General features: G+C 65.6%; 1 protein-coding gene across 3 annotated transcripts in view; it reads left to right on the plus strand.

Moving 5' to 3' along the window:
* Window positions 1-19,906: 19,906 nt before the first annotated feature.
* The window catches only part of Ncor2 (nuclear receptor corepressor 2), a 99,611-nt gene continuing 94,260 nt past the window's right edge, over window positions 19,907-25,257 (plus strand). For 2 of the 3 annotated variants that reach the window (XM_042668992.1, XM_042668993.1), the window contains exon 1: window positions 19,907-19,936. The gene's annotated coding sequence lies outside the window, so the exon portion shown is untranslated. The remainder of the gene's footprint in view (window positions 19,937-25,257) is intronic. The other variant, XM_042668994.1, reaches the window with a different exon arrangement.

The following is a 25,257-nucleotide window of genomic DNA, read 5'->3' on the forward strand; positions in this document are numbered from 1 at the left end:
GGCGAGTGGCAGGCAGTGAGCTCGTTGGTGCCTCTCAGGATGGTTGGTGCCCCACAGGGATGCACCCAGTGCTCCTCTGCAACCTCTGCGCTTGGGGGGAGTCTGCAGCTGAGTTGGAGTTGGGTGGAAAAGATGATCATGGTTGATTAGTGCTGCCTAATATCTGTGAGCATGATCATCAATGAGTGCTGCCTGAGTTCAGTGAGAAGGAAGGTCATGATTGATTAGATATGCCTGACTCCAGTGAAAAGATGGCCATGGTCAATTAGTGCTGTCTGAATTCAGTGGGGCGTGGGGGGGGGGTGGGGGGGGAGGAATGATCATGATCAATTAGTGATGCCTGAGTTCAGTGGTGAGGATGATCATGTTCGATTATTGCTGCCTGAGTTCAGTGAGACTGATGATCATGGTGGATTAGTGATGCCTGCCCTGAGCATAGGTATCAAGCATTAGCTGGTGAGCTGTGGACTTCCTGTTGTTGGGCTGATTAATGTCTTCCCTGTAGGTTGAGGGCAGTAGCTGTTGATTAGGACTGTACATCAGGATCTTTTAGTAAGGATTAGATAAATGCATGTTTCCTGGCTTTGCACTGACCTGAAGTAGGGTTTGGACCACACTTAAAACTCTCTAGGGAGTTCTGATGCCTGCCCGGACTGAAACTTGCCCATAGAGAAAAAGAGGGTCCCCAGCCCAGGCCTAGGGCCGTACAAACAGCTTGGCCCTTACTCCCATGTGGAGAACATGGCTCTGGAGGAACAGGTTCCTGAGAACCACAGGGAGATGCTGCTGCCACCACCTCCATTGGCCCGCCAGCCTGCCTCCTCCCCCAGTGAGAGGTGGGACCCCCACTCTGCCCGTCTGCAGCAGGCCAGGCTCCCCCTTCCCTGTTTCAGATACTTCCTGCCCCCCCCTCACACACACACACACACACACACACACACACACACACAGGAGTGACCATAACGTGACCTGCTTTCCAGATGAGGGACAGCATTGGCTCATGGAAAGGGTGGCCTGGGGACTCGGGTGGTCCTGGGACCACTGCCACCCTGGGTTGTCTTGGACCGTATGTGGGGGCTCCCCCTCCATCCCCACCTCCCCATCCTCAGCCTCTCCCACCTTAAGCACCTGCAGAGGAAGAAGGCTGGTCCCCTGGGAGCTCCCAGCCCCCTAAGGCTGCCCCCACTGTACCCCCTAGGCAGAAGGGAGCTGCAGTGTCTGCCATCCTAGCTACTCTGTGGCTGAGATCTGAGGATCACAGTTCAAAGCCAGCCCAGACAGAAATCTGTGAGAGCCTATCGATCTCGCTCTCTTTCTTGCCAGTCCTAGGGCTTGAACTCAGGGCCTGGGCACTGTCCTTGAGCTGCTTTTGCTAGCACTCTACCACTTGAGCCACAGTGCCACTTCTGGCTTTTTCTGTATATGTGGTATTGAGGAATGGAACCCAGCAGGGCTTCATGCATGCTAGGCAAGCACTCTACCATTAAGCCACATTCCCAGCTCTCTGAGTTTCTTATCTCCAGTTAACCAGCAAGAGCTAGAAAAGCTGGAAGTGGAGGTGTGTGTGTTGGGGGGAGAACTCCAGAAGGCAGGCAGCCAAGTGTCCTACTCAGTGGGTCAAGCCAGGACCTGGCCACAGGACTGTGGGCAGCGTCCCAGGTGGCCGGGAAGTCAGGCTAAGGCCCTGGGGAGGAACGCCCACAGGCCAAGGTGTTTGGGGGGGGGGTGTGGGGGGGGAGCCGCGCTGCCTGGCTGCCTCTGCCCCACCTTCCTGGACTCTCCTGAGCTTGCCTGGTGATTTTTCCTCACTCCCAGGCGCGCGGCCTCCTTTGAAGTCTCGGCCAGCTGACTGGGTCAGCCTGTTCCCCAGCCTGGCCCCGGGCCTGGCGGAGAGGCCTCTGGGAGATGGTGTGCTCCGCCGAGCACTGAAATTACATTTTCAAATGATCCCAGGAAGAACACACATCCGTCCTTCTCAGAAACAGCCCAGCAGCCTGTCCCTGGGGACCTCAGGGGTCCCCGAACGGCTCACCCCATGCCCGAGCAGCTGCAATCCTGGCAGGGGAAGAAGCATTGGGAGTTCCAGGCCAAGCTCTGGAGCAAGACCCTGTCCCAAAGAACCAACCCACCAAAGAAGCAACGGGCTGGGCCGCCCCTGAGTCTCTGGCCTGGAAGTTACTCTGAAGAGCCCACACCCCTAGCGTCACCCCAAATTAGGCCCCCACCAGCTGTGATCTCATGGCCGCTGCTGGAAAGTGATAGTAAGGGGGGCTGGGCGAGAAAACAGGGCTGAGATGGCTCCTCTGCCACTGGAAGTGTGTCGGCCCGCCACACCCCTCTGGTGGCCTGGAACCTTCTGGAGAGCTGGGGAGGTGGCAGGGTGGCTCAAGTAGTAGAGTGCTAGCCTTGAGCTGAAGAGCTGAGGGACAGTGCCCAGGCCCAGAGTTCCGGCCCCACGACAGGACCCCCCCCCAAAAAAAAAAAAAAAAGATCTAGGCTTAAGGATCAGTGAGCCGGGTACTGGTGGCTCATGCGGTAATCCTAGCTACACAGGAGGCTGAGATCTGAGGACTGAGGTTGGAAGCCAGCCCAGGCAGGGAAGTCCAGCAGACTATTGGGGAAATGGGGGGGGGGGCGGTTTCTTATAATTTTTTATTGAGATTAAAGTGATTTCAGAAATTTCACAGTGTAGTGAAGTCACACTTTTTTGTTGGTGTTGGTCGTGGGGCCTGAACTCCCGGCCTGGGCGCTGTCCCTCAGCTCTTCAGCTCAAGGTGAGCGCTCTACCACTTGAGCCACAGCGCCACTTCTGGCTTTTTTCTTTTTGTTTATGTGGTGCTGAGGAATTGAACCCAGGGTTCAGGCATGCAAGGCAAGCACTCTACCACTGAGCCACCTTTCCAGCCCCGAGACTCTTTATCTCCAGTTAACCACCAATAAGCCTGAAATGGAGCTGTGGCTCAAGTGCTAGAGCACTAGCCCTGAGCAAAAAAACTCATGGACAGCCCTAAGTTCAAACTTCAGGACCTATACAAACAAAAAAGCAACTGAAACAAAAAAGTAAACCATTATATATATATGTATATATATGTGTGTGTGTATATATACACACACATGCACACATCTGAGGGAAGCTGGGAGGAGGACACAGAATCAGAGGGAAACGGGGAAACATACAACAGAGAGGCCCATCAGCTGCACTGGACATGGATGAAAACAAACTAAGCAACACCAGGGCAGCGATGGGAGGGAGGGAAGGAGAGGGAAAGAGGGGGCAGCTCACACTAAGCAAAAGGAAGGAAATGTGCACACCACCCGATGTGGAAGAAATAGTTGTACTGTCCAAGCTCATAGAATTCACCGACATCATAGACCACAATATGACAATTGCCTCATGAAGGTTAAAATGTGTTGGGCTGGGAAGGTGGCTCAGTGGTAGAGCGCTTGCCTTGCATGCATGAGGCCCTGGGTTCGATTCCTCAGCACCACGCAAACAGAAAAAGCCAGAAGTGGGTGCTGTGGCTCAAGTGGCAGAGTGCTAGCCTTGAGCTGAAGAGCTGAGGGACAGCGCCCAGGCCCAGAGTTCAGGCCCCACAACCAACAACAACAAAAAAGTGTGACCACTATACTGTGACATTTCTGAAATTTACGTAATCACTTTAATCTCAAAAAATTATAAGAAACCGCCCCCCCCCCCCATTTCCCCAAGTGTGTTTGAAATGACTGATGCACTCTCATGAACTCAGGAAAAGTGATGGTGGTGGCTTCCGGCCCGTGTCATGTGCCAGATGCCAGGCGGCAGGAAGAAGGCTGAGCCACGTGTTTGACCCCATGGAGGACAAGTGTTCTTCCCGTCCTGCCCCCCCCCCCCCCAGTGAGCACTGTCCTAGGAGAGAATTGAATTCGCTCTTGGCCAGGAGACAGTAAAAGAGGGCCCAGGAGAATTTGCTGGAAGTAACAAGGTTCCAAGATGGGTGATGGCCCTGATTTTTCCCAAAGGGAAAATAATATGGGTCTGAGACCCCCAGATTGGGGGGGATGGGGGCTGACAGCAAGCCTTCCCAGACGAATTTGGGGATAGTCACTCAGATGGCTGGGGCTGGGGAGAAAAAACAGAATCCTGAGACAGGTTCCCAAAGCTACCTCTGGTCAGCCATAGCCCTGCACTCGGGGGAGCACACCCCAGGAGGCCAGAGGCCCTTCGGACCCCGCTGGCTGGAAGAGCCACAGAAACAGCTTCTTATCTCAACAGTGGGGCCTCTGTCCCTTCCTTCCTTGTTACCTGCCTTCAGTTTTCTGTGTCCACCTTCTGTGGTGCTCTAGCCTAATAGCAGGCAATTTCCCTAATAATTGCCCATCGGCGGCTCAGCTGTATCTTAATAACTCATATTAGTTGATAATCTTCCTGGCAAGGGAAGGGAAAGAAATCCAACTCAGCCTGAGAGAGATGTCTGGATGTTCCGCTCTCAGGTGTGGGTGCGCCCAGCGCGTACGAGTCACCGTGGGGAGTGTGCATGCTGCTGCGTGTCTGACCTGCTTTCCGTGGCATTGATTTCATGCTAAGTGGGACTTCCTCAAGCAGAGCAACTGTCTGGCTGCCTCTTATCACCTTGGCAACTTGGGCGGGTCACCCCGAGCCAGTCCCTGAGGTTCTGCAGGGTTAGGTCACTTCCTCCCTGGGAGATAGGTGGGAGAGGAAGGAAGGGCCGCAGCAGGGGCCTGGAGAAGCTGGGGAGGGCGGTGGGGGCGGGGCCCTGCCGAAGCCCCGCCCAGAGCGGTGTGGCCGAGAAAGACACCGCCCACTTAAGCCCCGCCCTAAGGCGGGCGTGCTCGTGGATCCCCACACCCTGTGGGGGCGTGGCTTAGGAGAGCATCAGTGGAATGCCTTTGTGGGCATTCACATGGGCGTGGCCAGCGAAGGCCCCACCCTCATGACACTGTGATTGGTCGAGCCAATCATGAGGAGGCGGAGCTCTAGGTGGGATCCCAAGGCCAGTCTAGGCCGCGGCCCAGGTCGTCCCTGGCCTCGGGGCCTGGGCTGTGTCCGTAGGGGCCTCACCCCAGGGCGCACGGTGACCCCACCGGCCAGAGTGAGTTCCAGAGACTTCAGGGCAGCGGCGGCCGGGCCGAGGGGACCAGGGGCAGCCCCAGGGCTGCTGGGCGCCCTGACGGGGGACCAGGAGTCAAAGGCTGGGCCTGGGGTCAGGGAGCCATCGGGCCCTGGGCAGCGAGGCCGCGCGCGCCGTGGGTGCCGCCCTCCGCCCTCCGAGCGCGGGGCCCGTGGGAGCCGCCCTCCGCCCTCCGAGCGCGGTGCCTGGCGCGCGCCCGTGGGAGCCGCCCTCCGCCCTCCGAGCGCGGGGCCCGTGGGTGCCGCCCTCCGCCCTTGGTGCCCGGCGCGGGCCCGTGGGTGCCGCCCTCCGCCCTTGGTGCCCGGCGTGTGCCCGTGGGTGCCGCCCTCCGCCCTTGGTGCCTGGCGCGCGCCCGTGGGTGCCGCCCTCCGCCCTTGGTGCCCGGCGTGTGCCCGTGGGTGCCGCCCTCCGCCCTTGGTGCCCGGCGCGGGCCCGTGAGTGCCGCCCTCCGCCCTCGGTGCCCGGCGCGCGCCCGTGGGTGCCGCCCTCCGCCCTTGGTGCCCGGCGCGCGCCCGTGGGTGCCGCCCTCCGCCCTCGGTGCCCGGCGCGCGCCCGTGAGTTCCGCCCTCCGAGCGCAGTGCCCGGCGTGTGCCCGTGGGTGCCGCCCTCCGCCCTCGGTGCCCGGCGTGTGCCCGTGGGTGCCGCCCTCCGCCCTCGGTGCCCGGCGCGCGCCCGTGAGTTCCGCCCTCCGCCCTCCGAGCGCAGTGCCCGGCGCGGGCCCGTGGGTGCCGCCCTCCGCCCTCCGAGCGCAGTGCCCGGCGTGTGCCCGTGGGTGCTGCCCTCCGCCCTCGGTGCCCGGCGTGCCCCCGAGCCGGGCTGACAGGCGCGCACCACCGTGCCCGGCCCTCACCGGGGCTCGGTTGCCGTCCTTTCCTCACTGCGCTCGTGGGCGTGTGTGTAGGGCCGTTTTCACTTGATCTGTCCTGATGTGATCCCTGGGACTAGTGGCCAAGCCGCCCCTCGCCCACGGCAGCTGGTAGAAGCAAGTCCGCACCCACCCTGGCCAGGTGCCAGGCAGACCCCAGCTCTGAGCTCGGTCTGGCTGTCATTGGTCTCCCACAGCCTCAGTTAGGGGCTGTCCCCAACACCGCCCCTCCCTCACCGCACCTGAGACTTCTGGAAGTGTCTTCATCCCTGCTGGGGGAAGGGTGACTGTGGACGGCTAGGTGGTGCAAAGGCCCTGTGGTTTCCTGTGGGTGTATCAAGCATTCTGGTGGCTGGTCCCGGGAGGCAGGGCTTGCTGAGATAGGGGTGGGTGGCCTCCTTGTGGTGAAGCCTCCCCAGACCCTCACAGCCGGTCCCCTATCACCAGAGGCTCAGTGACACTTGATTGGCAGCTTGTGCCTGTGTGGCACCCACTGTGTGCCCCTTGCACATACTTGTGCTTCAGCTCCCACAGTGTTCTTGAGGGCCAGGAACTGGGGATCGGAGAGGTTCGGTGACTAGCCCTGGGTTGCACAGCCAGGCAGTGTGACACCCAGGCTCACGAGCTTAACCGTGGCCACACAGAGCCCGGAGCTCCCTCAGGCAGTGGCTGCGTTGTTTGCAGCAGTCAGGCCATATGGCCACAGACAGAGGCCAGGCTGACTCAGCGGAGTCCTGGGCCCAGGGGGCATCGGGCCGCTCACACCTAGGAGCAGCCTCGGGACCCTGGGCTCAGAGCACGCAGGGCCTGGGGCAGCCCAGGAGGCCCCACCCCCGGCCCACAGACCACCAGTGGGTGAGGGAGGGTGGGGAGAGGGCACAGTCTCCCGAGAGGCTGAGGATCAGGGCTGGAAGCCAGCCAGGAGCCTCTTCTCCCCTAAGAACCAGCAAAATGCTGGAAGTGTTGCTGCGGTTCAAGTGGTAGAACACCAGCTTTGAGTGAAGAAGCTAAAGGACAGTGCCCAGGCCCTGAGTTTACCCCACTGCGGGCATGTACATGTGCACACACACATGCGCAGAAATGCATACACACGTATGCACACAGGCACACACACAAAGGTAAAGCCATCCCAGCAAGGACAGAAGGGAGTCCTGCGGCCTCCTCTGGGCCTGGCCAGCCTGCCCACATTTGTCATGCAGGGAATGGCTGGATTTGAACCCAGATCCTTTCTGCTCTCCTCTTCCCTCACGGGGCCCCAGGCCATGGGTCCCGGAGCGGCAGAGCCCCGGCTTGGGGCAGAGGCAGGCACTCACACCGTGTCCAGCTCCCAGCCGCGGCCCAGCACTGTGGATGAGCCTGGGCTCAGACCAGGCCTCGGAGGCGGCTGCCCAGAGGTCAGGAGACAGAGAGCAGGGCGGTGAGGTGGATTCCGGCCATGAGCTCTGCCTCCAGGCGCGTGGGGCTGTGGGGCCACCCAAGGGCTAATTCCTGACATTCCTGGAGTCTGAGAAAAAGTTGGTGCAAAGATTCCGCAAGGATGGAGACTGGGACTGTGCAGTCTCGTGGCCCAGATGTGCCGGCAAGGCCGCGGGGGCAGATGTCCAGAGGGCAGGAGGAATTCTCATTATGCATCTTTAAACAACCCTCACAGGTGGCCAGAGGAGTCTCCTCCCCTCACCCCACCTCCCTGGCCCCGAAGCCAGTTCCTCTGGCTCTCTCCCTTCCCCATCTTGGCCCCAGCCTCCCCCAGCCTCTCCCATGGGCCTCGCTGCTGTTCCTCAACCGTGCTAGGCACCATCTCACCCCAGGGCCTTTGCACCTGCTCCCTACCTCCCCACCATCCGGATTTCCAGATTTTTTTTTTTTTTCAGAGAACCTAGCTACCTCCAGGGTAGCTAGTTATTTACATCACACTCCCCGACCCCAGCCTCAGGGCAGTGGCCGGCACGCGCCCAGAGTGCCAGAGGGCAGGATGGGTGGACAGACATGGAGCTCTGTGGGTCTGGCTTGGCAGCCCCTCGGGCTTGCCTCCTTCGCCAGGGGAGGGGCCTGGCACACAGGAGGTGCTCTGCACTGAGGGGAGGGCCCCGAAGGCTCTGTGAGCACGCTTGTGCTTGTAAGAGTGTGCCCTCCGCGGTCGCTCAGAAGGCAGGGCAGCACTGGCAGGGAGCCGCCCGCCGGTCAGGCCGCAGACGCCCCGTGTCCAGGCCCCGCCGAGCCGGGGCGGTCTGAGGCCCAGGAGCGGCAGCTGACTGGCCCCCTCTCCTCCCGGCCGGTCCGGCCTGCGGCTCCCGGCGGCTGTGCGGGGTGTGTGCGGGCGCAGGCTGCGCAGGGCGGCTGCGTGCTGGGGGGCAGTGCCCGGACCTCCCGGCCAGGAAGAGGGCTTGACGGCGGCCGGGCGGCGGCCTGACCTGACCCGTGCGCCCACGGCCCTCTCCGGGGATTTTCCAGGGCCTGCGGCTGCCTGTCCGTCCGCTTCCTGTCCCTCTGCCACCTGACTGCTTCCTCTCAGCGTGAGTGCGTGTGCGTGTGCGTGGGCCCCCGCCCCGCACAGGCAGCTGCTGTGGCAGGGGGCAGAGCACACCTCTTCCCGCCGGCCTTCCCTGGCGCCCCCGGGCCTTGACCTCGGGCCTGAGCGCTGCCGCCGAGCCCGCAGCCACCGGGGGTCCGGCTCGGGCCTCGCCCGCGGGCCCCGGGACCCCGCGCGGCGCGGCGCGGAGGGAGCCCCGGCCCGCGCCGGGGTCCGGCCGCCGGCGCCCCACGCGGCGGGGCCGGGAGCGCGCGGCGCGGCGGACCCGGAAGGCGGCGCGGGCCCTTTAAGGCGCCGGGGGCGGCGCGGCGGGCGGGCCGTGAGGCCGCCTCCCCCGCCCGGCCCCGCCTCCGCCGCCGCCGCCGCCGCCGGGACGCGAGCGGCCGCTCACCGCGTCCGCGCCCTGCGCCCAGCCGCGGGCCGGGGACCCGGGCCGGCGCCGCTCGCTCGCGGGCGCGGGGAGACCGCGTCCGCCGAGGCCGCCCCGCGCCGCGCCGCCGCCGTCCGCGAGGTGAGTCGCCGGGACGCGGGCGGCTTCCGGGCCGAGGGGACCCCGCGGCGGCCTCGGGCCCGGCGGCGCGGCGGGGACCCCGGGGCGGCCCGCGCGGGGCCTCGGGGCGCGGGGCCCGGGCTGCGGCCTGCTCCCCGCGCCCGCCGCGCCCGCCGCGCCCGCCCCGCGCCCCGCCGCGCCCGCCCCGCGCCCCGCCGCGCCCGCCCCGCGCCCCGCCGCGCCCGCCCCGCGCCCCGCCGCGCCCCGCCGGCCCCTAGTTTTGAGAAGTTGCGCCGGGTCCCGGGCCCGCCCGGGCCGAGGCCGCGGGAAGCGGGGCGCCGGAGGCCCCTTGCGGGGAGGGCGGGCGGGGCGGGCGCGGGTCCCCTCCCCCGCCGGCGTCGGGCGCACCGGACCGGGGTCCCCTCCCCGCCGCGCCGCGCCGCCCGGGGCGTCTGGGCCGCCGGCAGCCCGAGGCTGAGAACGGCCGCGTCTGTTCCGGTGGGGAGGGGGGCGGGGGAGGGGCGCGGGGGGCGGGGGAGGGGGCGGGGGAGGAGGGCTGGGGGGAAGAGAGGGCGGGGGAGGAGGGCTGGGGGGAAGAGAGGGCGGGGGAGGGGAGCGGGGGAGGAGGGCTGGGGGAAGAGAGGGAGGGGGAGGGGAGGGGAGGGGAACAGGGCTGGGGGGGAGGGGAGGGGAGGGGAGGGGAACAGGGCTGGGGGGAGGGGAGGTGAGGGGAGGGGGAACAGGGCTGGGGGGAAGGGGGACGGGGGAGGGGGAACAGGGCTGGGGGGGAGGGGAGGGGAGGGGGAACAGGGCTGGGGGGAAGGGGGGCGGGGGAGGGGGAACAGGGCTGGGGGAAGGGGAGGTGAGGGGAGGGGGAACAGGGCTGGGGGGGAAGGGGGGCGGGGTGGGGGAGCAGGTCTGGGGGAAGGGGGGCGGGCCCAGGCCGCTCTCACTTCGTGGGTGGCTTTCTTCCTTTTTTATAAAAAATCCAGGAGAGGGAGGAGGGAGAGGGGAGGGGCGGGGAGGGGAGGGGAGGGGAGGGGAGGGGAGCGGGCCGCCCTGGCCTGCGCCTCGTGGCGCCCCACCGCTGACCGGCCCCAGCGGTGACTGGGCCGCGGGGCTGCCGCCTCCCGGCTCCCGGCCTCGCCGGGGGTCAGGGCCTCCGGCGGCCTGGGCGCACCCTCCTTTCCCCCCCCATACCCTGTCCCCCAGAGCCCCGCGGTCGGCTGGCACCGCCTGCCCCTGCTCACTGCCGGAGGAGCCCGTCCCCCGCCGGTTCCCGGTTTGCACCCCAGAAGCAAGCCACCCCCTGCCGGGCCAGCCCAGCCACCCGTGTCCAGGCCCCGGACGCAGAATGCCCTGACAGTGCCCGGCGGGGCTGGTGCAGCTCAGAGGCCCACCGCCCCAGACGGCCCCAGATGGGTTGGGGAAGGCAGGCCTGGAAGGTCCCAGGCCGCCTTCACACCCTCCCTGGTGAGGGGCCTGGCCCTGGACACCCCACCGGCTCCCACACGGAGGCCCAGGGTGGTCACGCCACTCCCTCACGGCTGCCCATCGCAAATGGAAGGACTTGCACGCCTGGCTCCCTCCAGGTCAGGGAGCCGGGCGGCGGCCGTGAGTGTGGTGGCTGGCACTGCCCCTGGTGGAGAGCCATCTGCGGACTTGCGAGCGGCCGAGGGGCCGTGGCCTGCGCTCCCCGGCTCCCCACGGGGCCTGCGGTGCCCGCGCCCGGCCAGTCCGCGCGTCTCTTTGAAGGCTCCTTTTTATCTTAAGCATCCGCACGCACTCGCCGCTGGCCCTGGCATGGAGGCCGTGTTTACTTTGCAATGACAGCGTGGTTTGAATTTGGTGTTTCGCGTGGTGTCTCGGGGGGCCAGATGCTATGCTGGGGACGCGGAAGTCCTCTGCCCTTGGCCTGACCCCAGCCCGCAGCCCAGGCTTCCCGTGCTCCCTTCCACAGGGTGCCACAGGTCAGAGGTGAGGCCCCAAGGTGGGGGCGCGGTGCTTGCGCCTCCCTGAGGAACCGGTGCCCAGAAGGGCAGGGTTTGCAGGTGGTGCCGAGTGGTCCGCGCCCTCCTGGCCCGGCTGGCAGAGTGAGGCCGCAGCTGGAGGGTGCGGGGCTGCTGAGTCTAAAGTGGGGCCGGCCGCGCGGGGAGCTGGTGTCTGGCGCACTCTGGCTAGGTTTTCTTTTGGCTTCGTACGTGTTGCTGGAGACTTCCTCACAGGACCGCGGAGCTGCCTGGACCCCTTCCAGATGGCGTTGGTGAACGTGCGGCTCATCTTGTTGTCTTCTTTGCTTGTGCCTTCCGCAGGCTGTTCTCCGTGTCTGGGCTTTTACCTCCTTCGCTTGATTTCCCGTTAGTCTATGGCGCTGCCCTTGCCCATCGCCGTCGGGTCTTGTCCCGCGAATTCTTGAGCAGAACTGAGCTCGGGTGGGGGCAGGGCACGGGGCCCCACGCTCCCCATGCTGTCCCTGGGTGCTGGGCCGCGGCTCCGGGGCGTTCTGTGGGGTGTGGGTCCCGAGGAGCCCCCGCAGGCAGGGTCGGTCTGTGCGTGGGTGTGGGGGTATGTGTCCCCGGCCGCGCTCCCTGGGGTCAGCCTGGCCCGGGCCGCGCTCCCTGGGGTCAGCCTGGCCCGGGCCGCGCTCCCTGGGGTCAGCCTGGCCCGGGCTGGTGTCCTGGGGCGAGGCGGGGCCCTGCCTGTCCCCAGTGGCTTCCTGCTTGTGTCCCCTGCGGGCAGCTAGCACAGCCAGTCCCGGGGATGGTGACGTGACTCCTGACCGTGTCCCTGGCTGTCGGGCCCTGCGGCGTCCTGCACGTCCCTCCTCCACCCCGTGGCAGCGTGCCTGGAGGGTCTGGGGCCCCGGGTCGTCACTGTGGTCGGGGAGGTCGGCCTGGCTCTGCCAGCCGTCATGCTGTGCTCCGCAGCCCTGTCGGCTCGGCCGGGCGTCCGTGGCCGCGGCTGCCTGCCCGGTGTGGGTGGCTGACAGGTGAGCTTGCTGGGGGGGCCGCCCCTGAGGTCTGGGGACCACGGCCACAGGCCTGGTGTGGTGGCTCTTGGTGCCCCGCGGGCCCTTGTCGGGAGTGGCCGTGCCCAGGCAGGCCTGGGCAGGAGGGCCCCACCCACGCGCACGCCCTTCCAAGGCCCTTGCTTGGAAACGGGGCCTTTGCGTGTGTCATTAGTTTCAAAGAAGCCAAGGACTAAAGTAGGGTGTTCTCCTGGAGGTGGGGGGACGTAGCAGGCACAGGGAGGCCGGTGTGGCCGTGCAGAGGTGAGCCCCGCTGCCCCTGGGACGGAGGGGTGGGGGGATTCTGGACAGGCCCTGACTCTAGAAGGACTGACCCTGAGCTGGAGTCTGGGCCACCCCTGCAACCCCAGTACTGGGAGGGTCACAGCTCCGGCTAACCTGGGTCTTACGTAGCTAGACCCATCCCAAAAGCTAAAGCCCCAACCAAACCTAGCCAGGTGGGACTCGGCCCTACCCCAGCTCAGGCGCCCCGAAAGCCTGCACCAGGCTTCCTCCCCTCCCCTCCCCTCCCCTCCCCTCTGCCAGCCACTTTGACTGCCAGCTACTTCTGCTAGACGTGGCGGCGTCCACCCCAGGGCCTTTGTACCTGCTCTGCCTGGACTGCTCCAGACACCTTGGGATCAGTCCTGTGGCTCCTTGCTCCCACATTGCCTTCTTGGGGGTTCTGGCCTAACCTGCCCCTCCCCCCCAGGTCTCTCCCTCCTGTTCTTTGGCCTGCTGTCTCCTGGCCTTGGCCGTAGGCCTGCTGGTGGCTGTCACCACGGCTGGGGTGGACTTTGTTCCCTGCTGTGTCCTGGGCCAGGACGCTGGCGCTCAGCTGCTCCTCATGGGTCCTGTGTTCTGACTCCTTTGTCCTCGAGGCCCTGGGTGACAGGGCCGCCCCTCGTGTCCCCCTTGGTGGCTGGGGTCGGTCACCCGAGGGTCCGCGCCGCAGAGGAGCGGGTGGTGGCTGGGTGGCTCCAGGCTGGCCATGCTTCCTGGGTCCGTGCGTATGGCCCTGGCGCCTGGGGGTCATCAGCTGAGCGGAGGTGCTGGCCTGCCCCGGGACATCCGACCCGCTTGCTCCGGCCATAGGTCCATGTGTGAGACGGGTGCGTGGGGCTAGTGCAGCCCCTGTGATGTCATGCCTCCCCGCGGGCTCGCTGGGTCTTTCTGGAGTAGTTTCCGCTCTCCCCCTCCCTCTCCCCCTCTCTCCCTCCTCCTCCCCCCCTTCTTCCCCCCTCCCCCTTCCCCCAACTGGGACCTGGACACTGCCCTATAGCTTTTATGCTCAAGGTTAGATCACGGATCTCAGCCTCCTGAGTAGCTGGGATTACAGGCGTGAGCTGCTAGGGTCTGGCTCAGCCGTGTTGTTTTGGAGCCTGTGGTCGGCTGGTTAGGCGGGCACGGCCTCCAGTGATGAGTTATTGCCGCGGGCTTCTGGTTTGGACCAGCCCTGGGGAGGCAGAGGCCAGAGACCTGGGGACCGTGGCCCTGGCCGGGAGGGAGGGAGCCGAGGGCCGGGCCTCCCCCGGCAGGGACGGGACTGGCTGTCCTGGGCCGTCCCCTCCCGCTGAGCTGTCTGATCTCCCCGCGGCCATGGCGCCTCTCCCTGCGTTGGCTGTGGCTGAGGCCTCGGGCCCCAGGGGCGCGGGCTGCCCCTCGCGGCTGTGGGTGAGCCCTGCGGGCCTGGTGCTTGTAGCTTGCGAAGGTAGCCGTGGAGGGTCTCGCGGTGACGCGTGTCATCTGTGTCGTGGTATGGGTGCTGCTGCTGGAAGTTCAGGTGAAGGGCTGGGAAGGTGGCTCAGTGGCAGAGCGCCTGCCTAGCGTGCGTGAAGCCCTGGGTTCCATTCCTCAGCACCATAGACACAGAAAAAGCGGGAAGTGGCGCTGTGGCTCATGTGGTAGAGCGCTCACCTTGAGCAAAAGGAGCTCAAGGACAGCGCCCCTGCCCTGAGTTAAGCCCCAGGATTGGGGGAAAAAAGAAGTTGGGGTGAACATTGGCTGTGTACTTACTACCCTGGTCTGGGTAGCCTTGCCTCTGCCCCGGGGTCCCACCCTTCCCCTCCTGGGCCTCTGCCCCGGGGTCCCAGCCTCCCCCTCCTGGGCCTCTGCCCTGGGGTCCCAGTCTACCCCTCCTGGGCCTCTGCCCTGGGTTCCTGCCTCCCCCTCCTGGGCCTCTGCCCCGGGGTCCCAGCCTCCCCCTCCTGGGCCTCTGCCCTGGGGTCCCGGTCTCCTCCTCCTGGGCCTCTGCCCGGGGTCCCGGCCTTCCCTCCTGGGCCCCTGCCCTGGGTCCCTGCCTCCCCCTCCTGGGCCTCTGCCCTGGGGTCCCGGTCTCCCCCTTCTGGGCCTCTGCCCCAGGTCCCTGCCTCCCCCTCCTGGGCCTCGTCCCTGGAGGCCGTCCCCCACTCCCCCGCTCTCTGAAGGTTCTGTGGGTTTGCTGCTTTCTTATTTCTCCCGTCTTTTGGGTGCCTTCACCCTTCTCGTGTTCTCCATGGCCGCTTGCTATGTTTTGCCTTCACACTGGGGGAGGTTCAGGGCATGCCCTGCTTCAGTTTCCCCATGGTGTCTGTAGGCTGTGGTTGACTGAGGGGGGATTGCCTGCCATTTCCTTCCTGGGCCTCAGTTTCCCTGCCTGCTCTGGAGGGTGGGGCAGTGCCTCAGCCCCCTCCTCCCCGGCCCTCAGAGACCCCTGCGGGTTAGGGGAGCTCCGGGTCTTGACTTGAGCTCTTGCGGGTGAGCCAGCAAGTGAGCGAGCCTCTCAGCTAAAAGTCGGAGGCCAAGCCACCTAGCCCTGTCCGGATTCTGGAGTTTTCTCCACCCACCCCAGGAGGCCTCGGCCTCCCCAGTTTGCGTCTGTTTCTTGGCAAGGCGTGGGGTGGCTGAGGCGTGGGGGCCTCTGCATGTCTACCTGGTGGTCCCGCCGTGCTGGGCTTTCCGTCCGCACTGCGCACGAGTGGACTGGCCCGGAGGCCCAGGCTCGCAGCTTGCCCCGTGGACACAGCAGCCACGGTCCTCATGGTGTCCCTGGCGTGGGCTTGGGAGCCCCCCTGCCCTGTCCTCGCTGGCCCTGCCGCAGAGGGGCTGGATGCTGCCCGAGTGCCGGGCTGCGGGTGGAGGCGGCGCCACACAGGCCATTGCAGCCACAGAGACCCACTCAGCTCCGCTACCTGCCACGGTCAGAACCCGTTCGGGTTCGAGTCCCCAGTACCGAGCTTCTCACTTTGTGCTTTGTTATATCTTCTCGGTTTATCGGGTGCCACTCCTAGGGCTTCTGCTCAGGGCCCGGGCGCTGCCTCTTAGCTGTTTTTGCTTCAGGCTGGCTCTCTCCCGCCTGAAGCAGCTGCACGTCTGGCTTTTGGTGGTTAATTGGATAGGAGTCTCTGGATCCCTGTGGCTCCGTCTGGGTATGGCTGTCCAGGCGGGGCGGTGTCTGTGTGGCTGTGGCTGTGAGCGGGCCGGAGTCTGGTCGCCTTGGGCGGCTGGGCTGGGCCGCTGACGGCTGCTGGCTGGCGCGGGGTGGGGAGAGGGCCTGGGTCCTCCTGGCGGGGGTGTGGGATGGGGCCCGCGCGTGGCCCTGGCTGCTGAGCTGTGGCTGCAGGACCGGCCCCTGGGCCTCTGGTGACAAATCTCTTTCACCATCTCCTGACCCAGACAATTAATTGCTTCTGGCGATCGATGGATCCATGGTGGCCCTGCTAGCCACCGCCCTGGCCCAGCCAGCAGAGCCCGGGGCTGAGGCTGGTGGGGGTATTGCTGGGGGGGGGTTCCCCTCTTGGGAGATGGGGGATGGGGGGGCAGGGAAAGGGAGGGGGAGAGGAGGAGGGGAAGTTGGGGGCCTGGGTGAGACCCGGGTGACCGGGAATGAAGGGCTTAGCGTTGTGCTGGACAGACAGGTGGACAGGCAGATGGCGTCTAAGGGCTGCCTGGGCCTCTGCAGGCTCTGGGCCTGGCCGGCGCTTGGCTGTGAGCCAGGCCGCTGCAACTAGCGTGCCTTCCGCCCGCCAGCGGTCGATGCCGCTCCTCCTGGCCTCTAACTGCCCTGGTGCGGCCGCTGCCGGCTCACAGATGGCCAGGGGCGCAGGTGGAGGTGGCGCCCAGGAGGGTCTGGGACATGGTGGGCGAGCAGAGGACAGGCCCAGGGCAGCAGGCCTTAGCCCAGTCTCCCCACTGTGGCTGGCTGTGTGGGGTGCTTCGGCCTCCTGGGGGCTCATCTGTGTTGGTGCGGTGGGTGTGGTGGAGACCAGGGCCAGCCGTGAGCGTCGCAGGCTGCTTTTACAGCCCGGGTGCCTGTCCTGATTATGGTTTCATTGTTTGTTTGTTTGTTTTTTTGGCCTGTCCTTGAACTCTGGGCCTGGGCGCTGTCCCTCAGCTCTTCAGCTCAAGGCTAGCGCTCTACTACTTGAGCCACAGAGCCACTTCTAGCTTTTTCTGCTTATGTGGTGCTGAGGAATGCATGCAAGGCAAGCGCTCTACCACTGAGCCACCTTCCCAGCACTACCTCGGGCTTTTTTGAGTAGTTTATTAGGTCCCACGAAGTTTCCTGCTTAGGCTGGTTTTGAACCACAACTCTCAGGTCTCAACCTCCTGAGTGGCTAGGATTACAGGTGTGAGCCACCGGCGCCTGGCTTGTTGGGTTTTTAAGACAGATCTTGCTTTGTAGTCCAGGCTGACCTCAGCCTCACCATCTTCCTGCCTCTGCCTCCTGAATACGGGGTGTCAGCGGCTGCCAGGCGGCCCCTCCCGCGGCCCCGGCCGCTGATATGTCCCCGTCACGGTGGCTCTCTCGTGGAGGCCTTGTGTGTCGGGACCTGGACCGGTGTCAGGTTGGGCTCTGAACTCGAGTTCGGTGCCGTCTGTGGTCCGCCTGGTATCCCGTTTCCATGACCATCCCAGAGCCCCTTCCTGTCTCTGGGGACTTGGGTGGGTGCTCCCGGCAGCTGGGTCAGATGACCTGTGAACGCCCCCATGGGGAGAGGGGGCTGCAGGTTCCGGACTCCTCTGGGGCCCTGGGGGGGAGAGGGAGCTGTGTCAGCTGGCTGGGGACCCCTGGCTGTGCGTCTGCACTGAGGCCACGTGTCCTCGCTGGGCAGAAGGGCTGACCCCTGGGGGACACAGTGTCCCCTATCCCCCTCCCAGGACGGCCTTGGCGTCACCTGTGCCTAGTGAGGTGCAGCCTGCCTCTGCCTGGCGTGGCTCCTCATCCTCCGCGGGCGATCTAGGGCTGGCCTTGCCCTCGGGTGATCATTTACCCAGTCCCGGTGGTCTGTGTCCTCGGTCCCTGTCCTCATTCCTGCTGCTTGGCCACCAGCTTGTGTCCCCTCCCCCCGCCTTGTTCAGGTCCCTCTTCCGCCTGAGGCCCTGAGCGGCTCCTTGCTCTGGGCCTCCCCAGTGCAGGCCCCAGCTGCCCGGGCTCGCAGTCTGTCCCCTGCCTTTCCCCTGGGGCCCTACTGAGTTCCTAGGTGGGGCTCGTGTGCCGGGGTGCGGAGTCGGGATGCCTCGCACTGGCTCCTCCAGCGTCTGCAGGATTCGGGCTGGTCAGCGGGCCTTGGCGGCGGGAGGTGACCGGCAGAGGGCGGCTGGACCCCAGCTGCTCCTGGGGTGAGTGCACTCCCCGAGACGGGGCTCTGTCTGTCCATTACGGACAGGCGGCAGGTGGCCGGCCGCCCAGGCCTCCAGAGCCCGGCCCGCTTCCCTGTCAGCCTTCTTGCAGGGCCGGTCTCGCAGGACCCAGGGGCACACGGATGGGAAAACACACAACGCCGAGAGGAAAGGGGAGAGGAGGGCAGGGCAGGGCAGGGAAGAAGCCACCGGACCCTCCCTGTGCGCCCCTGCCGCCCCACCCCTTCGAGCCTGGGCTGGGCGGGCAGAGGCCAGCTCTGCCCCACAGCCTGGCTGCTGGGCCTGGGCGAGATGGCCAGAGCTTCCAGAGGGTCGCGGTGGCCGGGCTCAGCAGCACCACCTCCAGTAGCTCTGAGGCGGCCCGCCCCACGCAAGGGCAGAGCAGAGGCCAGACTGGAGCCGGGCGCCTGGCCCCCGAGCCCTCACGGACATGGCTGCCCCAGCCCCCAACACCGCGTACGCAACCGTCTTCTCTCTCTTTTTAGTTCCTTTTTCCTCTCCTCGTTTTCATGCCAGTCCTGAGGCTCGAACTCAGCACCTGGGCACTGACTCTGAGCCTCTTCGCTCAAAGCGAGTATTCTACCCCCTGAGCCACAGCTCCACTTCCGGTTCTTTTGGTGGTTAACTGGAGATAAAGCATCTCATGCTGACTTTGAACTCAGAGCCTCAGCTCTCAGTCTCTCGGTAGCAAGGACCGAGGCATGAGTTGCTGGTCCAGTTCCTTGACAGGCGCTTGAGGTTGAGGTGTGTGAGGGCCTGGGTCTCCAGGATGACTTGGAGGAATCCCCTTGGTTTCAAGGTCAGGAGAGGGGAGGAGAGCCCACCTCGCCCCCCCTTCCCCCCCCTCCACTGTCCTGAGTCACTGGCCAGGCCGGGAGTGGCAGGCGGGGTGGTAGAGGGAACCTGTCTTGGCGGGGAGAGGCCAGCACCCTGCATCTGCAGGGTCACGCCCTTGGCATTGTTGACCCCCACTTTTCCTGGATCCTGTGCTCAGGGCTGGGGTGCATAGCCTGGGGTTCCTCAGGGTGCGCCCCGTGTGCTTGCCCTGTGCTCTGAGCAGTGCGGGTCGGCCATGGGCATCCTCGGGCGTGGAGGCGTGGGTAAAGGCAGTCTCCGTGTGACTGGGATTTCCTGTCCGCCGTCCTGCACAGCGCGCTGCTCGTGGGAGCCAGTGGTGGCGGAGCTTTCTGGGAAGGTTGTGTGTGGTGCGTCTGCCGCCAGCCCGCCCTGGGTCCTGTCCCCACCCGTAACGTCTTGTAAGTGCCGCTCGCTAACCGATTGCGCCACTGGAGCTCCAGCCTACCCGGAGCGTCTGGCTGCAGCACACCACCGGCCGCCCGGGTCCTCTGTGGCCTCTGGTTGTCACTGCGTTTTGTCCTCACTGCGGACGTGAGTGCATCGCATTGACCAAGTGTGCGTGACAGGTCGGGTTTCAGGCTCTTGCGGTCCTCTGTCCGGTGGGTGTGGTTGTCACTGCCACCCGTGGCTGCGTAGGTGACCTAGAGGTTCTTTGGTTTTATTTGGATGCATGGCATTTGAACTTGGGTTTTCGTGCTTGCTGGATAGGTGCTCTTCCTGCAGAACACGCCCCCAGCCCTGTTTTTTTTTTTTTTTTGGTCAGTCGTGGGCTTGAACTCTGGGCCTGGGCGCTGTCCCTGCACTCTTCAGCTCAAGGTGAGTGCGCTACTGCTTGAGCTACAGCGCCACTTCCGGTTTTCTAGTAGTTTATTGGAGATAAAAGTCTCACGGATTTTCCTGCCCAGGCTGGCTTTGAACTGCTATCCTTAGATCTCAGCCTCCTGAGTAGCTAGGATTACAGGCGTGAGCCACCGGCGCCCGGCTAGCCCTGGTTTTTGTGCCCCCTTTCTGAGCTGGGGTCACGCACAGCCCACCCATGTTCACTTCCCAGTAGCTAGGAAAGCAGGTGGGCACCGCGGCATGCAGGGCTTAGGGCTGTCTGAGGGCTGGGCTGTCTGCGCTGGGCTTGACGGTGGCTAAGCCCCTGAGGACTTGCAGGCGTGAGCCCCGGTGCCCGGCTGGGTGTGCGGAACGTGCATGAGGCAGGGGTGTCCAGAGCGTGCCGGCCAGGGGTCGTCTGGGGAGGCCTGTGGAGGCCTGGTGGTGTGGGTTTCGGAGTCTGGCTCCGGGGTGATGGTGGGAGCCCCCCGGCCTGTGGGCTGGGCGGGCGGGCCGCACCCTGTCCACCTGCGCCGCGTTTAGTAACACAGCCCTGTGTTCTCCCGCAGGTCTCCCCACGGCTCTGAGGACACCGCCTTGCCGGCGGCAGCTTCTGGTAGGTGCATGTCTGTCCGCGGCCTGGTCCTGGGACCGTCCTGGAGGGGGTCGGGAGGGGACACCGCTGGGACCGGTGTGTCCCTGTGGCAGCGGCGAGGGAGCAGCGGGCGCGCGGCCACGGGCTGCCATAGCAGAGGTTTCACCCTCCCTTTGCTGCGTGTTTTTCTGAAGCACCGACTGCGTGCTGGGCTGGGCTGGGCGCTGGAGAGGACGCCGCGGGTGTGGACGGCTTCCTGTCCTCACGGGCAGAGGGCGTGCGGAGGGCTGGGGAGGCGTGGGGTGCTGGAGGGCACGGGGTGGGCCTCCTGGGGGAGATGGCGTTGGAGCCAAGCCCTGAGGAGGGGCCGGGTGAGGGAGGGGTGCGGGCAGAGGGCACCGCCTGTGTAGAGACCCTGAGGTGGCGTGTGGGGCTCCTGTCCACAGATCTGACTGTCCGGCCACATCTCTTTGTCCTGAGCTTTCGGGGACCTCCGTGGCACGGCTGGGGGGGGGGTCGGGCCTCCAGGCCTCTGTTTTCCTGTCGCAGCCACGGTCGTGGTGGCGGCTCTGGGGGTGGGGGGTGCTGCCTGGGGGGGCTGGGCATCTGCCCTGGGCATCTGCCCAGCCCACGGCCTGCACCTCAGGCACATCTCTCCCCCGGGCCCCCTCGTCCCCCTCCTGCCCACCGTGCCCCCATTCAGCGTTTCTGCCCACCACGCCAGACGATGAAGGGCGCCTGGCCGCCTCCCCCGGTGTTCTGCAGGCCCAAGGGAGGAGGCAGACAGGGGCCCCCTCCCCTCCTGGGAGGCCCCTGGGGTGGGACCCCGAGGCCCGGGGGGGCCAGGAGGGGCACGGGCACAGCTGCTGGCCCCGTCCTCGCAGAACAGCTCTGGGCCTCGGTGGGGGAAGGGGACCCGGGCGTGGGGCCTGGGCAGGGCTGCGGCTCCCTGTCCCCCCGGCGGTGGACGGGCGTGGGGCGGGGCTCTCGTTGCCTGCTCAGGACACGCTCCCTGTACCCCCCTCGTGGGGCACCTCAGATGCAGCAAGTGGCGGTGCTGGGGTGACGGTGCGGCCGCGGCTCTGCGCAGGCCCAGGCCCTCTCCCCCGAGGCGGCACCCTGGCCGTGCGGGGACACGGAACCCCAGCCCTGCTGCGTCCCCCTCCCTCTGCTGGGTGCGGCCCTGGGAGCCCCAGCGCCCGGGCTTCTCCCCATCCTCCCCGGAGGCGTCGGGCAGCAGGCAGCAGTGAGGTGACCGGCCGCAGCCCGCGGCCCAGAGACAGCGCCCAGCCGGCCTTCCCGGCCGTGGAGCGGCTGCCCGTGCACACCTGCCCGTCCTCGTCCACCTAGCGGTGGTACGGAGTGTGCTCTGTCCGGCCTGGACCCTGGGCCGCGTGAGCTGGGGCTCCTCCTCCCCCGGGGAGCCCGGGGCTGGAGTGGCTGGCTGCTGGTGGGCAAACCTGGGGCCCGGCCCGCCTACCCCACCCGCTCGAGAGTTGGGGATCCTGAGCTAGTGGGGTGCGCACCCCAGCCCTGGGGAGCAATGTCAGGCCAAGGCTCCCCAAGAGTCCCTGGCTCAGCTGGGCTGAACCTTCCTGAACTGGGGGTGCAAGGTGAGGCGGGGCTCCTCCTGAGCCGGAGGGGTGTCAGCTGAGATGGCTTTTCAGGGAGGGAGACTCACAAGTTAAATAAGCAATCTGTAAATGAGTAATGGACTAAGGGGCGCCGCATCACGTCCGCGTGGCCGCTGGGTAATTGCGCTTGCTTTTTTTTTTTGTCAGTCATGGGGCTTGAACTCGGCCTGGGTGCTGTCCCTCAGCTCTTCAGTTCAAGACGAGTGCTCTGCCACTTGAGCTACAGTGCCACTTCTGGTTTTCTGGTGGTGTATTGAAGATAAGGGTTTCACAGTCCTCAGATCTCAGCCTCCTGAGAAGCGAGGATTACAGGTGTGAGCCACCGGCGCCCGGCTCACACTTGCTTTTAATCACATCCAACCTGTGTCCTGCGTGCGACACAGCCCCTCCCCCTTCCCAGCTGGGGGGGCAGCGAGCGGGGCCCGGGGGGTAGGGCTGCCACAGGACGCTGCCTGCAGCCGTGTTCCTGGTTGATGTGCACCTTCTCATCACCCCTCCACAAAGGGAAACTGAGGCAAGGAATTCTGGGGTCCTGCCTGTGGTCCTATGGCAGGTGAGATTTGGTCACAGGACTGTGGGCTTCTCACGTTGTCCTAGGGAATGTCACGAGTGTGGTCCCCATGCCGGTCCCCAGAGGTGGACGCAGGGTGACCCAGGTGGCCAGGTGCTGGCTCCCATTTTCACAGAAGCTGTCCTGGCCTGTGATAAGGAAGGTGCCGATTGCGTCCCCTCTCCGCCCCGCCCCGCCCCTTCCTGCCCCGCGTGTCCATCTGGTCTGGTTGGGCCGGGTGCAGACGGTGAGGCTGCGCAGTGCGGGAGGCCAAGCCGCGGGGTCTGCGGGCAGCACACAGCCACGCGGCCCCGAGGGCCTGCTGCCCTCGTCTGCGGACGCCTCCTGGGGTGCCTTGCTCTCGCTGTAGTGGGCAGGTGACAGCACCCCTGTGAGGGGCTGTTGGACTGGGAGCCGCTGGAGGGAGGGGCTGCTGGGGGAGCTGGGGTGAAGGTCCGGCCTGGAGGAGGAGGTGGTGGCTGCAGAGGGCCTACGCCTGGCCTGTCACCCGCACCCCAGAGGGCCCACAGGCCCCCAGCGCTGTGTCCAGCTTTGTGGGAGGGAGGCTGAGACCGCTCGCGGGGCGCACAGCTGGCACTCTGCAGGGCTTGCGTGGCACCACCCACAGCCGTCCGCGGTGCACTAGTCAGGGCTGCCGCCGGCCGGCTCTGCCTGCGGTTGCAGGTGGGGCTCCCTGGGCCTCCGGCGTGCCCAGCCCCTGTGGGCAGGGAGACCTCTCTGCCAGCCTCCGGCGGGTCGCAGCGGCAACGTGCCAGCCCCGCCTGCTCACGGGTGGGGGTGTGCAGCGCGAAGACCCCAAGCGCAAAGCCAGAAGCCCACTGCTGGGGGAAGTAAGTGGAGGGGCGCTCGGGCCACTCTGGTGTGGGAAGGACTTCTGTGACTTTAGATGAGGGAATTGCAAAGAGCCTCTGAGGAGGCATCTGAGCTGGGTCAGGAAGAATTGAAGGCATAGTTAGGGACCCAGCGGGTGCAAAGGCCCTGGGGCCGTCATGGTTCAGGAGCATAGCTGGAGCAGAGCCCAGCCTGATGTGCTTCCAGGGTGGGCACCCTGGGGCCCTGACTCTTGGTGACTTAGGTCAGAAACCCAGGGTGAAGACTTACCCTTTTCTTACATCCTTGTCTTAGTGGCTCATTTACATTTACCGTCAGCAGCATGCTCCGGATATTTACTCAGAACAACAGAGCGGTCCAGGAGAGCATGGAGCCCGCGCACGGTGCCATCCCTGGAAGGGGTGCTGAGGGCAGGGCCTGTGTGGCGGGGATGTGTCCCTGAGGCCCGAGGCTGAGTGGATTAGGAGTCAGAGACGCTGGGGCCTGGTCTGGCCACAGACAAACGGGTAGGAAGTCAGGGCAGGGCAAGTCTAGGCGCAGCTGATCCAGGAGCACCCACACCAGAGCACGCCCTGGGGCTGACTGTGACAGCGCTTCCTTGTGTGGGGCTGGTGCTCGCGCAGGTTCAGGCCCGCCCCGGGGCTGGGGGCAGCACTGGAGCCCCGGACTCGCTGCCACTGGTCTGACCACTGACTGCGGCAGCCTTCATCGCTCCCGGCAGCAGGGGGTGGCCCACGTGGGGCAGGGACGGCGTCTGGAGCGCGTGGGAGGCGGTGCGGACAGGAGAGAGGGCACCGCGGTGCCAAGCGGCGTGCTGGCTATTTTCCTTTTGTTTCCAAGAAAAGCTGGAAATAAGAATTTTGTAGGCCTGGCGCCGGTGGCTCCTGCCTGTCATCCTGGCTACTCAGGAGGCTGAGCTCTGAGGATCGCGGTTCAAAGCCAGCCCGGGCAGCAAAGCTCGTAAGACTTGAATTTCCAAGTAATTATCAGAAGAGGCTAAAGTGGAGCTGCAGCTCACGTGGTGGAGGGCTAGCCTGGAGCGCAGAAGCTCAGGGACGGCGTCCAGGCCCTGAGTTCTAACCCCAGGACCGCTGTCCCGGGAAGGAGTATCTGGCACCTGGAGACTCCCTTTCTGAAGGTCAGGGCGGTGGCTCAGTGGCTGGGGGGGGGGGTGGGCTGCTGGTCAGTGCTCCAGGTTCAAACCCTGACTCGGACGCTGCCTGCCATGTGGCGCTTGGCGTGGCTCTCCCTTGCTTCATGCCTCAGTTTCTTGGTCTGTTACCCAGGGGTACCCTCCTCTGGGCCATTGCTTGGGACAGCTGGGCGCCCCAGGACCCTCCACACTGCCATTCCTACCCCGCCCCTCGCGGGGTCATCACGTGCTGTGGGAACTGAAGCGGGTCCAGAGTGAGCAGTTGGCCGTGCCAGTTGCCGGGCACAGCCGCTGCTCCCAGGGCCCTGGAGAGGATGCGGGCCGCACCCCGGCGGGTCCCCCGTGGGGTGCCCTGTCCTGGGCTTCCCGCCGCTGTGGGGAGGCCCGGGGAGGGGGCAGCTTTCGCACTGTGGGGGTGTGGCACTGGGCTAGCCGTACGTGATGGGGTCTGGGGGAGAGGAGGCCAGGCTGACCCCGCTGACGGTTCTCAGAAGAGATGGTGGCGGGAAGCTACTACTGGGGCTGACGCGCAGGGAGCCCCTCCTTCTGGGGTGCTGTTGTGGGGGGCTGGGGAACAAGAGCAGGGGGCTGGTAACTGACTGCTGCAGCCTGCCCTGTGGTGTGAGCGCACTGAAAGGCTGACTCCTTCGGTGCTTCGCTTCAACAGTGCATACAGTAGGAGCTAAGTGTGTGCACGTTTCCTGTGAAGCCGCTCTGGGCCACGTTCCGAGAGGCGGGTGCATTAGCGCCGTCCTGTGCCGCGTGGCAGGGAGGCCCCCACGAACCCAGACAGAACACATCATGGCCCTTACCACCTACCTGCAGCCACCAGCACTCTTCCTGTCACCCCCAAAAGCCCTGTGTCCACTGGGGTTCCCCAGTCTCTCCCGGCCATGCGGGCTTCGACTCTTCCAGATGGGGGTAGGAGTTCCTGAGGCAGGGTCTCGCCCCGAGCCCAGGCTGGCCTTGAACTTGCCTCCTGCAGAGCCCTGCCTCCCTCGGGCTGGCTGGAATTACCGCGTGCCTGCCGAGTTTCGCGTCCTGAGGTTTGTGTGCGTGGCAGTCCCTGTTGGCGTCCTCTCTACACGTGCGCGAGCTCAGCCCGAGCCGCCTTCCGCTGCCCTTCCAGGCAGGGAGGGAAGGGCAGGGTGCT

Source organism: Dipodomys spectabilis, unplaced genomic scaffold (assembly GCF_019054845.1).
Source record: "Dipodomys spectabilis isolate Male_0828 unplaced genomic scaffold, ASM1905484v1 ptg000480l, whole genome shotgun sequence".
NCBI lineage: Eukaryota > Metazoa > Chordata > Mammalia > Rodentia > Heteromyidae > Dipodomys > Dipodomys spectabilis.